The 16,979-nt window shown below is 43.4% G+C and overlaps 1 protein-coding gene across 1 annotated transcript in view; it reads left to right on the forward strand.

Annotated features, from left to right (window-relative positions):
* LOC103596768 (transmembrane protein 132D-like) overlaps positions 1-16,979 on the forward strand; it is a 177,056-nt gene that overhangs the window by 84,522 nt on the left and 75,555 nt on the right. The gene's annotated exons all lie outside the window — the stretch shown is intronic.

The raw sequence follows: 16,979 nt of genomic DNA on the forward strand, positions 1-16,979 counted from the left end.
TTATAAATAAAATGCATTTGACCCCTTCCTGGTCTTATTTTGGACTATGTTCAAGGAAGGGAAGCCTCCAGTCTTATTCAAGAATGACATATGAGGTTGGGTATGACTCATTATCCATCAGAGAAAAGTGTGCTTATTTTATTTTTCTGCCGTGCTTTGAAGTTACAACCATTTTTGGCACCTGCTACATATTGGTCTATACCACTCAGGATACACCATGACGAGACAGAAGGAGAATTGGATGTATATGCAGAAGACTGTACCGTTCCCTAACAACTTCCTGAGACCTAGATTCTCCCTTTAATTTGAATATTTCATCTCTTGAAAGACTTACTCAAAATTAGGCTATTAGAAAAGGGAAGTGTCTTGTGACTCTTAAGTCCAGGATCATTACCACTTTGACACTTCGCATGAAGCATTCTCAGGAAGGGTTGCACTAATTATCCAGATTGGTGTAGGTCCAGACGATGCTGCCATGTTGCTCACCCATTCCTTCTCCACACATTCCCTGCTTTGCTCTGAATGACAAGGGTTCAATAACTGCAAACCCCATGTCTTAGGCTCTTTGACCCACTGGATGCTGGAAAGATTTGACCAGTGAAAGCAAGGACAGGAGTTTTGAGGGGGGGGAGAAAGGAGAAGCCAGGCTACTACTTATCCTCTTTCTGCTTTGAACAGCATCTCACACAGTGGTTGTAATTCCTCTGCACCTGCAGCTCCCCCCAAACACCCTCTGCTATCAGGTGGCTCCAGTTTGTGGCTCAGGTAAGACCACCTCCTCCCAGTTGCCTCCACATGGTGTGAATTGAACTGCTTCTAAAGATGTGAATTACTTCCCACAATCATTGACCCACAAGTTGCCTCAGCAATCCCTCTTATGGTTTCTAGTACTTCCAAAACTTTTGGAATTTGTAACTGAAATGTGTTCTATGTACAGATAAGTGCACACAATTTTGTAAATCTTAATGAACACCCAACATGTTTTTTATAACTTTTTAAAATTCAAACTATTTTAATATTTACTTGTACATACATGTGGGGTACAGTGTTTTGTCTCCATACATGCATACACTGCACAATGATTCACTGAAGGTTCGTAGCATAGTTTTGTACCCATGAGTCCACCACTTTTCCTCCACATGGACAATCTCCTAAACTAGTTCCCTGGATTAAATTTGCTCTATTAAAGTCCAGACAATAGATCTTTTTTTCTGACTGGACTTTGACTTATGTGTCATTGAATCTGTAAGAGTGCTAATCAAAGCTAGACAAATAAAGACCTCAAATATAATCAGTAAATATAGTAGTTATGGTTACAAATCTCAATCTAAAAACCCACATGATAGAGACTTAATATCACTTTTCTACAGTTACTCTTAATTTCCATTTCAACCTCCTTCTGTTCGTTGAATGCCCATCAGTCTCAAATCAACTCAGGTTCTTCCACACACTTCTCCTGCCAGTCTAGGCTTCCAGCCTATTTGCAAAAATGTATCTATGTCCTGAGCAGCTTGCAATTGCCAAGGGTTTGAGAGAAGGGTGAAGGGTGCATGGATTTGGCTGCCATGTGGCCAGCTGACGAGTACTGAGATGTCTTGCGCCTCCCTGGCTTCAGGTGTACGTCTGTACAGGTGTTTCTCCATTATAGATCTTTCCCATCTACAAGTTTTCTCCAAATTCAACAGTCTCTTAGATACTTCCATGCTTTTATAGGACACATAAAAAGTTTATTCTGCTCTTACACCACTTAGCCTGCAGAAACCCCACACTATTGTTTAAAACTTTATTTGCCTCAGCACACTACACAATCATTTCCTCTCTGAGTTCTTAGTTCTGTACCAGAAACGGGTCAGTATCCTTGGCTCTTGACTCTTTACATCTCTTCACAGTCTCTAGCATCCTCTTCCTGAAAGTGAGGGAGATAGAACTGGACTTTTTAATTAGACTCTCATTCCTTGCTTTCCTTTCAAATATCTACTTTGCCCTTTTTGAGGAAGCATTTTTTTTTGTCCTTAGAACAGGAAGCCCCACTCTTACATTGTCATGGATGTTCTAAAATCTATTATTTCTATGCGTGTGAATCTTTTCTTTCCTCTCATGTTTGTAAAAGTGAGCTTGGGTAATAAATGACCCTGAATCACAAAGACTCATAACAACAGAAGTTTGCTTTGTGCTCTCAGTGCATGTCCATGCTTCGTCGGGTTTAGTTTCCATTCACCTTTTCATTCCGGGATGAGTCTGGAGTAAGTGGCCCTACAGGTAGTGGCACATTTGTCTTGGGGAACACGAGAAGGAGAAATCTTGGAGCCACATGATAATTCTTTAAGTGTCATCTGCAAAATTCCATGTATCTCTTTTGCTCCTATTTTATGGTTTAAAGCAAGACACATGTCCAAGCCTGACATCAACAAGACAGAAAAGTATAATTCTATCAAAAGGAGGGCCAACACATATTTAGAAAAAATAGTAAAATAGTATAATACACCATACTTTGTAAAATGCCAAAGCTTGAAGAACAATTTGTCAGCCTTTATGCTGGACATTAAGAATAGAATAGAAAGTCGTAAGTGTACAGTATAAAGACATTTTTCATATGCATGCAGTCACATACCTACTAGCCAGGTCTAAGAATTGAATATTTCCCTCATCCCAGCAGATGCTCTCATGCCCCCTCCAAGCTAGTACCCACCCCACCCAAGGAAAAGAGTTATTCTGACCTCCTTAACCATAGACTGGTGTTGTTTCACATTACTGAATTTCATGTAAATGGAATCAGATCATGTATATTCTTTCATTTGGCTTCTTTTCATCAAAAGAATATCAGTGAAATGCACCTACATTATTGTATGAATGTTTTGTTGTTATTGTATATGGTATCCATCCTATAAATATAGAAAACATAATTTATCAATTTTATTGATGAACATTTGGGTTGCTTCCAGTTTGGAATTGCTATAAATAACACTCCTGTACACATAACTGTGCCTGTGCTTTGAAGGATATGAACATTCATTTCTTTTTTTTTTTTTTTTTCTTCAGTAAGGGGATCACAGCCCTCGGCACGGTGCTGTCTGCACCATGCTCAGCCAGTGAGCACACCAGCCATCCCTATATAGGATCCGAATCCGTGGCCTCGGCGCTACCAGTGCCACACTCTCCCGAGTGGAGCCACAGGGTCGGCCCTGAACACTCATTTCTTGATGGTATATACTCAGGAATTGAAAGGCTGTGTTATACAGTATAGGTAGGTGTAGCTTTAGTTCTGCCAGACATTTTGCCAAAGTGGTTCTACCAATTTACATTCCTACCAGCAGTGTAAGAGAATTTCAGATACTTCATATCCTCACCAACATTTGGTATTGTCAGAAGGTCTTTTTCAACATTTAGTTTCATAATTTGAGAAATATGAAAAAATGCACAGTAGAATTACACATCGGCCATATCCCCTTCATTTAGACTTAACTTCTATAATATTTAGGGATTGCATTTATTCAAGAATAGTCTAAGCTGTTATACCACAAAGATTTAAAATGGAATGGCTCTAACCAAAGAAAGTCTACTTCTCTCTCATGGAGCTGTTCAGAGCAGGTAGAAGAACTTTGCTCCATTGGATTATCCAGGGTTTCAGGATGGTGGGGAGGCCCTGTTTTCCTAACTTGTGGCTCCAAAGTCATTACAATTATTCCAAACTGCTAAGAAGAGAGCAAGCTTTCCTCCTCAACTTCCAGGGCAATGGAATTTGTCTTCAGTGAGATGACTCAAATGTCCCACGCATCTCTTCTGCTCACACTCCATTGGCCCAAACATTGTCCATGAGCATACCTAGCTGCAAGGAAGTCTGGGAAATGTAGAATCTAGCTGGGTAGACATGTCCCCAACTTAAACCTAAGGAGTTTTATCAATAAAAGGAAGAAGAGACAGAAGGGTTACTGGTGAGTCACACTATAACACAGGCATAGTTACCTTCAATACTTTTTCTGTGTATCAATGTAATATGAGGATTATTATTATTTTACTCTATTTAAAAAATATACCAAATTACAGAACAAAAAAGATCTTTTTCATTTCATTCTTGCTTTGCCTTCATCTAACCCAAACTGAAGAAGTAACTAAGACAGGTTTAGTGCATTTACTCCTAGTTCATTTTAATAATTATATATGTTTGTGTGTACCTTCACACACACACACACACTTGCACACAGCTTTCTATACATGACATATTATATAATAAATATTTTTAAACTTGATTTTTTTTCTCCTCAATATGTTGTTGAGGTCTATTTATGTTGATACAAATGCATCTAATTCATTCTCCTTATCTGCTAAAGAGTATTCCATTATATAAATTATTTTTAAAAAACAGCAGTTACCATCTTGATGGACATTCAGGTTGTTTTTGAGTTTTTGCTGTCACAAATAGTGTTGCAATTAACTATTTTATATCAATGTTCTCCCCCTTTAAGATGCCTCCTTCACAGTGCTGTTAAGTGTTATCTTTTTGAAATACAAATATCACCTCACTGTCCTTTTTTTAAAAACCCTGAGTAGAAAATAAAACATAATTTTACATATATGAACCCATCACTCACCACACCTGTTAATGCACGTGGCAGCTAAGGTTAGTTTTTACAGCATACCTCAGAAAGCCCAAATAACAAAGGTGCAAAAAAAAAAAAAAAGGAGAAAAGAAAACAATGAAGTGTAGGAATACTATTCTCTCAAATGAAAGTAGATTGGATAAAGGAATTCTAGGACAGTTTGTGACTCCATTAAATCATCAAGACACTTGTTTTTCCTTTGTCATCTTTAGGCTGAGATTTTTATCCATATGTACTCAAAATAGCTGCCATGACCCACACCCTATGCACAAATAAAAGGGAAGACTGAAGAGCAAATTGTATACATCAGCTGAATCATTCATCTTTAAAGGGCTGTCCCTAAAAACCCACCCAGTGGGATCTACTTGCTTACATATCATTGATCAAAGTGGTGTCACAACCACTTGTAGCTACAAGGGAAGCTGGAAAATGGAGTTTGTTGGCTGAGAAGAGTAAAATCAGGATTCTCCTAGTAGTGGATGTACGAAGAATAAATATTTGATAAGCATCTACCAGTCTCTGCACTGTCCTCATTTCTAATGATATAGGTTTCTTTTTTTTAATGTGATATATTGATCAGAATTTTTAAGTACAAGCAGCAGAAATGAACACTGATTGACTTAACCAGAAAATGAAGATTAGGTAGTGTACAGAATCTCCCAGAGAAAAACTAGGCTTGGGATTAGTCATGTGGGAAAAGAGATTAACAAGGTTCTGCACAAGGACACCATTGTTGTTACTGGCAAGCAAAGAATGTAAGGCTTACCTGGATGAAACTGAAGCACCTGCCCATGGGAGGTCGCTGCTGGAGGAGCCAAGTGTACCACACATCATTGCTGTCCCCACCTGGCCTGCTTCACTCATTTATGTTACCCTCCTGGCCACTGCTGGCAAATGAATGGGATACTCTGATTGACACTGAACTTTGGTTCTTACTTCCTTGCCTTTTCTCATACCAACGTCTCTGCCTCAAATGTTCTCCTCTCCCTTTTGCCTGGTTAAATCCTCAATTCATCTGAGAGCTGACCTCCTTTCGGAGCCTCCTGGGACTCCCCAGGTCGGGTGCCCTGGGTCAGTGCTCAAAGGAGTCCCCTTGCATAACTCCATCACTGGACTCGCCTGTTAAGACTAATAGCTAAAGTCTATTTTCTGGCTCTGTTCTGAAATTTTACATGTAAAACCTCATTTAATCTTCACAACAGTGGAATGAGGAAGCCACAGTTGTTATTATCTTCATTTACAGATGAGGAAACTTTGGTGTAGGGATTTCAAGTAATTTGGCCAAATTCATTCATCCAACCAACAAATGGCCTAGTCACACTTATGCTCAGGCTCTCTGGCAGCAGAGTTCAGGTTTTTATCCACTAAAGGATACTATCTCTCCACCTCCACATGTCCTTCACTAGTCATAACTCAAAGCCATCCCTCTGTGGGATTCCACCGCCTCTCAGGGCACTTCCCGGCTTCCATGCTCTGGCTCTGTTCTCAGATACCCAGGCTCTTCTCTCTGCTTCTGCATTCCTGGGGAATATCTTCTAGTCTCTGAAGAAAAATCTTTGCCTCTCTACATGTCTCTTTTATTGGCAGTAAATATAATCTCTGCAAGAGCTCAAACGGGGAAATGAGTGCCACTAAGGGAAAAATTTTAAGTTTGTTTTATTTTATTTTTTTCCATCCTACAACCTTCCCCTTGCTCAAAGAGGAAACATGTTTAAATGAGGGAAAGGAAAAGAAGGCAACAGGGTAAAATAACCAAATTAATATTAAATATTATCAGTTCAATGAGAATGTGGAATTCCCGTAACCCTCATACACTGCTTCTAAGAGTTTAAGTTGATACAAACTTTGGAAAACTGTTTGGTAATAACTGCTAAGGCTAAACATAGGCATTCTCAATAATTCAGCAATTTCAATTCTGGGAATATACCCAACAGAAATATGTGTGTATAATTACCTAAAGACATGGACAAGGATGCCTCTAGCATCACTATTTGTAATAGCTAAAACCTGGAAATAAAGTCCATCACTGTAGGACAGACAAGCAAATTGTGGGGTGGAATAATATGCACCAGTGACAAAGGATGATGTGTCTATGTGCATCGAGGTGGAGGAATCTCACAGACATAAGTTGAGCCATGAAGCCACACACAGAAGTATATACATCGTGTAATTCCATTTCTATGAAGTTTAAAAACAGACAAAATTCTCTAAGATGTTAGAGTCAGGATGATAGCTACCCTTAGCATGGGTCCTGCCTGGGAGGTGACTCAAGGGGACATGGGCTTCTGGAAAAGTTCAGCTTTGATTTACAGGCTGGCTCCATAGCATGGTCACCTTCTGTTGCTTCATCAAACTGCTCATTTTTATGATTTATACACTGTCATGTATGTTTGTTACAAACACAAAAAGCTTCCATAGAAAATATCTACTCTCCTTAATTTTCCTCCATGGAATTAATGCACATATCTTTTACCTGGATTAGGTGTGGATAGTTGAGGCTGGAGTTTCTGTGAATTAATAAAAAGGAGCTTGCCCAAGAATGGTCACTTCGAATGGCTACTCTTTGTGGGTGTTACCTGAATTCTATCACAAAGGGCTCTCACTACAGAGCCACATAAGGGAAGGCTGTGGCCATGGGCATACATTTGTGGCCCATGACAATGCAGAAAGGTTGGCTTATCCTTCAACAAATATTTGACGAATGACTGGTATATGCATGATTCAAGGCACCCGGGGATACAGCATTAAACAAAACAGACAAAAACACACATGCTGCCCTCACGAAGCTCACGGTATAGTGAGCAGAAATCAAATACATGCATCCATTTATCCATCCATTCATATATACATATGCAACATATGATAAGAGTCTGGAGATGAGTAAAGCAAGGTAATGAAGCAGAGTTGTGGTCAGAGTGCAATTTTATGTTGAGTGCGAGGGGAAGTTCTCTCTGACATTGTAATACATGAGCAGAGACCTGAAGGATCTGCATGTATGTGGGAGAAGAGGACTGAAGACAGAAGGAACAGCAAGTTCAGAGGCCCTGGGGTACAGGCGTGTGCCTGGTGTGTTCAAGGAAAGCAAGAAAGCCAGTGGGATGGAGCAGAAGAGCAACAGGGAGTGAGAGGAGGTAGGACAAAGTAGCAGGCAGGCACCAGACCTCATGCAGATGTGAGCAGCTGCCGAGGACTTAAGTTTTTATCCAGAATGAGATGGGAAGCCAGTGGGGGTCTCCAGCAGAGGAGGGCACCATCTGAGTCCATAGATGGCTGCTGCATAAACAATAAATTGTGGGGGATCCAAGGTAGAAACAGGATGAGCAGCTGGCCGTTGTAAAATCCAGGAGGGAGGTGATCATGGCTTGTACCAGGGAAGCAGTGAGGAGGCTGCTGAAATGTGGTGAGAACCCAGTTCTGTTTTATGAAGTAGAGCCCACAGCTTGGAATTCAATACCCAGAAGGCATCCCCTGTGCATAGTTTTGGAGAAGACAAATGACACTTCAAGCATCTGGATGCTCAGGCTTTCAGCCCAGACATGACAGATGGGCCTTTGCCCTAAGTCTCCTGTGAGAGATAGGGAGGAAATCTGCCTTCTGGAAAATCAAAAAGAGAGACCCCAAACAATTTAGGGAATCCAGGGATGCAGCAAGTTGCCAAGGGAAAAGCACAGACCCTGGCTCAGCTTCTGGGACTGTTGAGTAAGTCATTGAGTCTCTCAGAAACTCAAGGTCCCTGTTCATAATCAGGGATAACAGCAGTAGCTACCTCCAGGGTTGGGAACTGGAAGGCAACTGTCCCAGCCCCAGTCACAATGCACAGCACCTGTTCTCCTCTCCTTGCCTGGAAGCTCCCAACATAAGATGAAGAACAGGAGTCTGAGCTGCTGGGATTGCAGCCAATGGGTCTCAGCTGACCATAATTGATATTTAATTACAAGCAAGATTCCCTCTGCCAGGCATGTACCCTGAAGCCCAGATAGAGGGTGATCCATGTATTCAACTAATTTGGCTTAAAAGTGTACCTACATCCCCCACTCTCCTGAGCTTTTTTCCCACCTACCTGCCCAATTTTTTTTTTTTTCCTTTTTGTCTTTTTTCGTGTCCGGCAACGGATCGCAACCCTCAGTGTCGCACCTGTACTGGACCGGGACCGGCAACGGGATCGCAACCCTCAGTGCTGCACCCGCACCTCGCTCAGCCAGTGAGCGGGAACCGGTCTGTATGTGGGATCCGAACCCTCGTCAGGAGCGCCACCGCGTTCCCAAGTGGCGCACTGTAGCAGTGTGCCACCGGGCTGGCCCTACCTGCCCAATTTTAAGAAATAAATAAAATAACTTTTTTTCCCTCATCTCCCTCTTATTGACTGTAATTTTTAACAGCTGGGGAATTGAACTTAGAGGCAGGGCACTCAAAGTTAACCAACATTTATTGTCAGCCTGTTGCCGGGGACTTTATAGCGATTATTTAATTCTCACAATTAGCCCTGTAAAAAGGTGACTTTCTTATCATTTTGTAGATGAGAAACCTGAGACTAGGAGGGACTTAAGGATATTACATAGTTAAAGAACAGAACTGAATTAAAAACTAGTTGCGGTAAAAATGGTAGAAAGGCTCACACATCTGTGTTAGCGTCCTTCTGGAACTGCAAAGGCTGGAAACCTAAGAACGATGCTTCACAGGCATCCCTGCAGCCAGGGTATCAGATGTGATGGAGGATCTGTTAATCACATGTTTGAAAGAAACTGAGCCGAGATGCCAGGTACAGTTCAATCTTTATTAAAGAAAGAAATCTGCTGGGCTGTGCTCAAAATGGAGGACAGCCCAGGGCTGCCCTGAAAATGGGAGATAGCAGCTAACATAAGGCACTGGGAGCTTATATTGGTATGTTGGCACCAAGAGCTGGGTGATGTAACTCCAGGGTGGGGACTGATTTAGGTCATGGAAATGGAGAGTTCTGTGCATGTGGAAACACCAAAAGTTTTCATTTTCTCTGAAACCATGAGGCTTCTTGTAAAAGAGAACGGGGGAGAGGAGGTGCCATTTTGTACTTGGGCTTGTCTAAAAGGCACTGATTATGTTGCAGATATATTATTCCTGCCTTTTAAGTATAGGAAAAAGGGGAAAAGGGCAGAGGTCTCACTCTTCTGAAGCTACTTCCTGCTGAAAATGGGTAAAGATATGGAAGAAATAAAAGATTTATGTTGGTGGGTAAAACAATTAGGTGACAGGGTATTGGTTTCATGTGGGGCAGCTGTATTCTTCCGGGGAAGGGTCACTGATTCTGAGGGGGTGATATCCTTCTCACAGAAACAATTCAGTGACTTTTTGGTAGGTGAATGTCTGCATGCATTCCTGTAAGAAATTAGAGAAACACCAAAAGAGACAGGGACCAAAAAGTAGGATGAGATACAGTTAGGGGTCCTAGTAGGGGCATAAGCCAAGGTATCCAAGGGTTTAATGACTGGGGCCACCCCCCAGGTGTGTTTGTGTTTTGTAACCCTTTGTGTCAGCAATCAATTCTTGCTTTTAAATGGTTTAAGTTGTTTTGGATCACCCTGGACTCATTTACATAATAACAGCATTCCTCCCCCAAGAAGGGGCAGGTGCCTTCCTTCTCAGCTGTAAGGAGGTCAAGGGCTCAATGGTTCTATAAAGTGACTGTCACGAGTGAGGTGACCTGTCGCTGGAGGGAGGAGATGCTATCTATACTTAGTTCTTCTGAGAATGTTTGATAGAATTGAGAGGCAGTAGCAGGGCCCACTATGCCAGTCCCAGTAACAAGAAGGATCCCTGCCCCCATTAGAAGGTACAATAGTGCCCTATGGGAGCAGGGGCACTTCTGGGGGGAGGGCTGAAGTTAGTCCCAGTCCCGTCTCCATCTCTCCATCTGTCTGGAGGGTGATGTCAAAAGAATATGCCAGAAATCGCGTTAGGGTGGCAGGCAACAGTATAACGTAGTTTTAGAAAGGAAATATATTCTGGTTTTATGGCATGGATGAGGAGGGGGTGAGTGAGTGGCAGCATTTGGTATTATTAAGGCAGAGTGTGGGCAGGCCCCACATAATACTGACAGTCCCCACTGAGGTGAGATTAGAGGAAAGTGAAGACACATTTGTGGAAATGTTGCCAGCTGCATCAATAGGGAGGGGGGTGACGACAAAAAGTTTCTTGCAAAGTGGGAGACAGATGAGTCACTCAAGGACCAGTCTGATTTGCTGAGGACTGCATCAGCCCTGTGGACCTGGAAACTTCATGTTCCAGGTAAGGGGGAGCATTGAGATAGGAGGAAAAACATGTGAAGGATGTGAAGGATTAGGGAGCCAAAAGAATCTAAAGGGCAAATTGCTACAATGAAATTGCTAAGAATCATCCTACTGATAGGAGGTAAAGAAGCGCCAGGAGAAATCTTCTTGTAATGTTACAATCTTTTGGGGCAGCTGCTGCCAATCCTGTAGCAAGTACTAGAACAGATAGTATAATAGTAGCTCTTGTGCACGGGATGTGAAGCGAGTCTGCAGGAGTAAGAGGATGATTGCTGGGGAAAGATCATCCTCCTTCTGGGATTGGGGGAAGAGTGGAGGTCCTGGAGATTTTCAGTTTTGTGGGTCCTACAATGGATGAAGTGTGAGGAGATGTTGGGTTGGGGGTTGAGCAGAGAGACCCCTCTGGCTTGGTGTTAACATAGTTTTTGGTAAACTCTCAGGTGCTAGTTTTACCAAGGATAAGTGATACTAAGGGGCCTTTCTTAGTACCTTTACTGCCGTGGAGTGGCGAGAAGTACTGTATAAGACCCTTCCCAACATGGTGAGAGGGGCTTTGGATTTGGGTTTTAATATGCACTTGCGGTCCTGGGCTCAGTTTAAAGTCTGAGGGGGTGGTGGGGAAAGGATAAGGTGATAGATGGTTGGCCTGTTCCCGAAGAAGATCCCTAATGAGTGGAAGAGTAGGGAGATACTGGCCAAAAGGTGATGAGCTGGAAGGGGTGAGACTGAAGGGTCCACCATACATAAGTTCGAGGGGGCTGAGGCCTGAGTGCTTGTGGACGGCATCCCGTAGGCGAGTGAGTGATTGGTGGGCAAGCCAAAACGAGGGATATTTTCTGAGGTGAGAGCATGTGTTACTGCTGCAGCATCCTCTGAAGTGCAGGGAAAAGCCTCAATCCAACCTGAAAAGGTATCTACTAAGGTTAGAAGGTAGCGTATCCTTTTGTGGGGAGGCATGTGGATAAAGTCAATTTGCCAATCGTGGCCAAATCCCACTGGTTTGCCAATCCCACTGGCCTGGTGGGTGGGAAAGGATTGGAGCAATGAGTACACAAAGGACAGTTTTGAGTGATTTGTTTTAGTAACTTGGCCATGTGAGGAGAGTAATGTAAGGGCTGAGGAAAACATAGTAGGGGTTTATAGCCTATATGAACTGAATTATGAAAATCTAAAAGGATTTGCTCAGCCTGTGTGGCAGCGAGGACATAGCAACCGGAGAGAATACACCAGTTGTACTTTCTCTGTGCTCCCAACCATTGGAGGTGTTGTATTTCTTGGGGCGTGTATTGGGATAAGGGTGTAGGAGCCATGAGAAGGACCTGAGCAGGAGAGTGGAGGCCTGGTGATTGAGCAGTCCATTTGGTGGTTGCATCCACCAGTTTGTTTCCCTGGGCTATGGGGTCATTGGAGGTTTGGTGTCCTCTGCCGTGTATAACCCCAACCTCTTTTGGGAGTTTTGCAGCCTCAATAGCTTGTGTTAGATTTACTGTGGAATAAACTGCCCGGGCATGGAGGTTGTGCTCCCATCAATGAACCATGTAATGGGATGTGGGGAGATGTGTGGAAAGGGATTGAGAAAGAGGTCTAAACCCTCCATGCAATTGTGTTCTAAGGATCATGAGGGTTTTGGGATGAGAGTGGCTGGATTTTAAGGGAGGGCAAGGTTTAAAGGAGAACTGGGAGTTTTTAATGAAAGTAAGATGAATAAGTTGTAGGTGGGAAAGGAAGAGAATTGACTTGGCCTTATGGCTGAGAAGGTCTTGACTGTTTTTTGTTTAAAAGATAGGTTAGAGCTTTCTTATGCTAAAAGGGCAGCTGCCACCAAGGCCCATAAACAGGGGCCTGTTCTCGAGATGTGGTGTCTAGTTATTTAAAGAGGTTTGTAACCAGGGAGAAAATATCTCCTGCCTTTTGTCCCAAAACCCCAACTGCCAATCTTTGGTCTTCAGGTTTTGATGATGTATAGGATAAAAGGATGAGGTAGGTTTGAGAGGGATTGAGCTGGGGCTATGAGGAGAGCTGCTTTTAATCACTGGAAGGGAGAATGAATGGGTTTTGTCGGATCTAAAGTAATGGAAGGATCCCCTTTGGCTGCCCCATTAAGTGGTTTTCCTAGCACACCAAAGTTGGGATCCACACACAGAGATACTCTGCAAGCTCCAGAAAAGAGAGAATTTCACTCTTTGTGGTAGGAGTAGAGAGTTCAGAAATTAGCTCTTGTGATCCACCATTATTTCTCTGGTATTGGGGGTGAGGTGAACTCCCAAGTAGGTGACTGAAGGAGAAGAAATCTGGGCCTTGCTGGGGAACACTTGATATCCCCTGGAGGCCAGGAAATTAAGGAGAGCAACAGTGTGGGCCTGTGAATCCTCATAGGAGGGGCTACAAAGGAGGAGGTCATCCACATATTGTATTAAAGTGCTAGGGGTTGGAGCAAGTTCAGATAAGTTTTGAGCTAAGGCCTGGCCAGGAAGTGGGGGCTATCCCAAAACCCCTGAGGTAGTACTGTCCAGGTGAGTTGTTGGGAACGACACATATCAGGATTAGTCCTGTACTAATTGGTATGAGCCATTAGGCTTTATAACCAGAAGGATGGGTATATTAAAAGGTGAGCGAGTAGGCTGTGAGAGATGAGAAGAAAGGAGATTGTGTACCATGGGTTTTAAGCCTATTAGGTGTTTATTAGCGATGGGGTATTGTGGGACATCAGGGAACAAAGAGGGGTTCCACAACTTAACAAGGGGAATGGTGCATAGCAACAGAGGGAGAAGAAGTGTCCTATACTATGGGATTAACCTTGTCCGAGGCAGAGGGGAAGGTGGAAGTCTCAGGGGCCAGGTCTGGGGCAGCCTGTAACAGGAATATTGTAGCTGGAATTAAAGTGTTTAGGGTAAGAGTAGCCTTGAATTTGAAAAGAATGGCCCATCCTAGTAAGGGGGTTGAGTATTGAGGCATTATTAAGAATTTGTGTGTGAATTGGGTGTGATGTAGGGTGCAGGAAAGGGATTGAGAGAATACCATGGGTGGTATTCTGATCCCATGACCCCTACTATTGTGATAAAGGATGGGATTGTTGGTCCTGCGTATTCAGGAAGGGTGTAGTAAGTGGCCCCTGTATCAATGACAAAAGAGATCGGCTTACCTGCTATGAGGCAAGTTACCCTGGGCTCATGTGTGGTGATCTCCGTGGGGGCCTCGGGCCCTGGGCATCATCAGTCCTCCTCCTGGGCAAAGCCGAGAAGCTCCGGTGTAGATGGCTATGAAGCCAAAGGCTGTACATTGGGGACTGGGCCACTCCATCTCTGGCGAGTGGCAGTCAATCCCCCAGTGACAGGGCCATTTGTAATGAGGACGAATTACAACAGGCCCATGCCACATGGCCCTGTTGACTGCATTTGAAGCATTTCTCAGGTGGCCTGCCACTAGAGGCAGCCAGCTTTGGAGTGTATGAGCCATGGATGGCATTAGCCAGGAGCTGGTATTTGACTTGGTCTCTTTTACAGTTTTTTTGAATATCAGTGGCTGATTGGATAATAAAATGAGAGCATAAGAGGGACATTTAAAGCCTCAGAGAGGTAGATTAGGAACTTGTTGGGATTTTCAGTGGATCTCTGTGTGATTTCTCTAAGCTTGTCATAACTGACTGACTTGTGAGTAACCTTTTGGAGGTGATGAAGTATGTGTGTGATCATGTTATCACAGAGATCTCGATTCCCATGGCCAGTTCGGTAGTCTCAACTTGGGTCCGTGCAAGGAACAGCAATGGCTCCCACAGGCTGCCTATTATTTTGAGCATGTATCTGAGCCACGATCGAGACCTGCTTCCTGTACATGGACTCAGACAATTCCTTCCATACCAGCCACTTCATGGAAGGGTTATAAAAAACAGGAGCTGAGGTGGGGTTGTTATCTGATGAAGGGGGAGAAGGAGAGGAGGTGTGCTGAGGATGAGCATCTGGAGGCCAGGTGTAGGGAAGAGAGAGAAATGTGGGGGGCTGACAGATCAGAAGATTGATCCAAGTCTGGAAGGAGAGATTGAGCATGAGCTAGGAGAATTTGAGACATAGGACCGTTTTGACAGAGAGAAGAGTGCAATCAGAGATAGGAGAAGGCCTGAACAAGGAATCTCTACAGCTTTTGCCGTTTTGATGAGTGTCTAAATCAAGTACCATCTTGTAGCCACTGGGATCCATAGTAACGAGGTGTTGGAGTTTTAATGTCTCCCTGGAGGCCGAGAAATTGGCTAGGAGACAGCCCAATGGCATAGAGCATGGGGGTTTGGATCGTAAGGATCCCATGTAGAGGGTGGGTAAGAAAGGGCAGTCAGTCCTGCCAGAAGAAGAGTGCCAGAAAAGTGCGTCCACTTTGGTGCCCACCTTCTTTTTGAGAGAAAAGCCATCAACCGGGTAGAGGAGTGTCCTCCAATAGCTGGGGGGCATGAGAAGAGTTCCCTCAGCCAGGCACCTGGGCTTTGCAGAGACTGGAGTCATAGAGAGTAGTTGGGGCAACCCATAGAAAGTAGGTAGGACAGACCCACTGACTCACCCTGAATTGAGGCTGATGTTGGATGCATTGGTCTGAAACAGCAAAAGGAGAGAGTCCCAGAGGCATCCAGTTTTGGCAGGTCCAGGGAGGGCCACCAGGAGCCAATCAACCCAAGAGAGGGTATCGGCCAAGGGTTCAGCCAAGACCCTTCCTGGGTTTCGGCACCATAATGAAAAAAAGTGAGCTGAGATGCAGAGTACCATTCAAGATTTATTAAAGGAAGACATCTGCTGGGCTGCACTCAAAATGGAGGACAGCCCAGGGCTGCTCTGAAAACGGGGGACAGCAGCTAACATAGGGTGGTGGGAGCTTATATTGGTATGTTGGCACCGAGAGCTGGGTGATGTAATTCTGGGGTTACATAGAGTTAGGTCATGGGAATGGAAAGTTCTGTGCATGCGGAATGCTGAAAGTTTCATTTTCTCCGAAACCATGAGGCTTCTTGTAAAAGAGAATGGGGGAGGGGAGGAGAGAAGGTGGATGGCACCATTTTGTACTTGGGCTTGTCTAAGATGGCACTGGTTATGTTGCAGACCTATTAATGTTCTCATACATAATCAAAACTTGGAGCTAAGGTAGACAGTAAGAAACAACATACATGAGGCATCCTTTTGCTGGTTTGGGCCTAGCAAGGCCAGTGTGGCTCTGGATCCCACAATTCTGGCAGCACCTCCCAGACGCAGCTATGGTGTGTTCCAGTCCCCCATGGGGGGACAGTAATTTCCTGATTTCCTTATTTTCATATGTTAGCTAAGGTGGCAGCTCCTGGGTGGGCCTCTTCTTCATGCCTGTTCTGGAAGTCATTCCTGAATTCCAACCCTGAGCTCATTTCTTCATCACTGATAGTAATTCTGTGAAGCAATCCCCTCTTTTAAATACTTTCTGATCACAACCACTAGAGTGGTTTCTCTGAATGGCAGCTGTACCCTGATTGACAGACCCAGCTAGTCTAACTCCAAATATAGGTTCTTCCTATGGAGTGCAGAAAGAAATCCTCAAAGACTTGGTCAGAACAACTTGAGAGATTTTGGACTATAGTGAATTTGAACTGTTTAGTGTAATTTTAAGTTGCAGAATTCACACATCTTCAGTGGCTTTCAAGGAGTCTTCTGTTTCTGAAGGAGACTTCTTCAGCTATGCCCAGGCCAGATTCTGGGAATCTTCCAAGCAATCGCTGAAGCAATTTTCCCCCGTCCCCTTTTGCTGAGTAGTGATATTTGAACTCACTGTTTTCATCAAGTGCTTTTTTATTGAGTAAGGACTATGTGAAGAAAAGAAATAGCTTTTCCCTTGAGAAAATGCCCAAGTCATGCATTTACATAAAAGTGTAATGTCTCCTGAAGTCAAGTATTTTTTTATAACAGCTTCCATGAATATGTACAATTGAGAACTGACCACAGTTAACATGTTTCTCTGCCAAGGAGAACTAGATTTTGACCCAGTGCTAAAAATAAATAAATAAGTAAATATTTAAAAAACCAAAGTTTCTGTTTGAATTCTCTCTAGCATATCCTCGTCCAGGTAATAACAGAGGTTAAGAATTCTTTTTATTTATTTATTTATTTATTTATTT

Source organism: Galeopterus variegatus, unplaced genomic scaffold (genome assembly GCF_000696425.1).
Source record: "Galeopterus variegatus unplaced genomic scaffold, G_variegatus-3.0.2 Scaffold2107, whole genome shotgun sequence".
Classification (NCBI taxonomy): domain Eukaryota; kingdom Metazoa; phylum Chordata; class Mammalia; order Dermoptera; family Cynocephalidae; genus Galeopterus; species Galeopterus variegatus.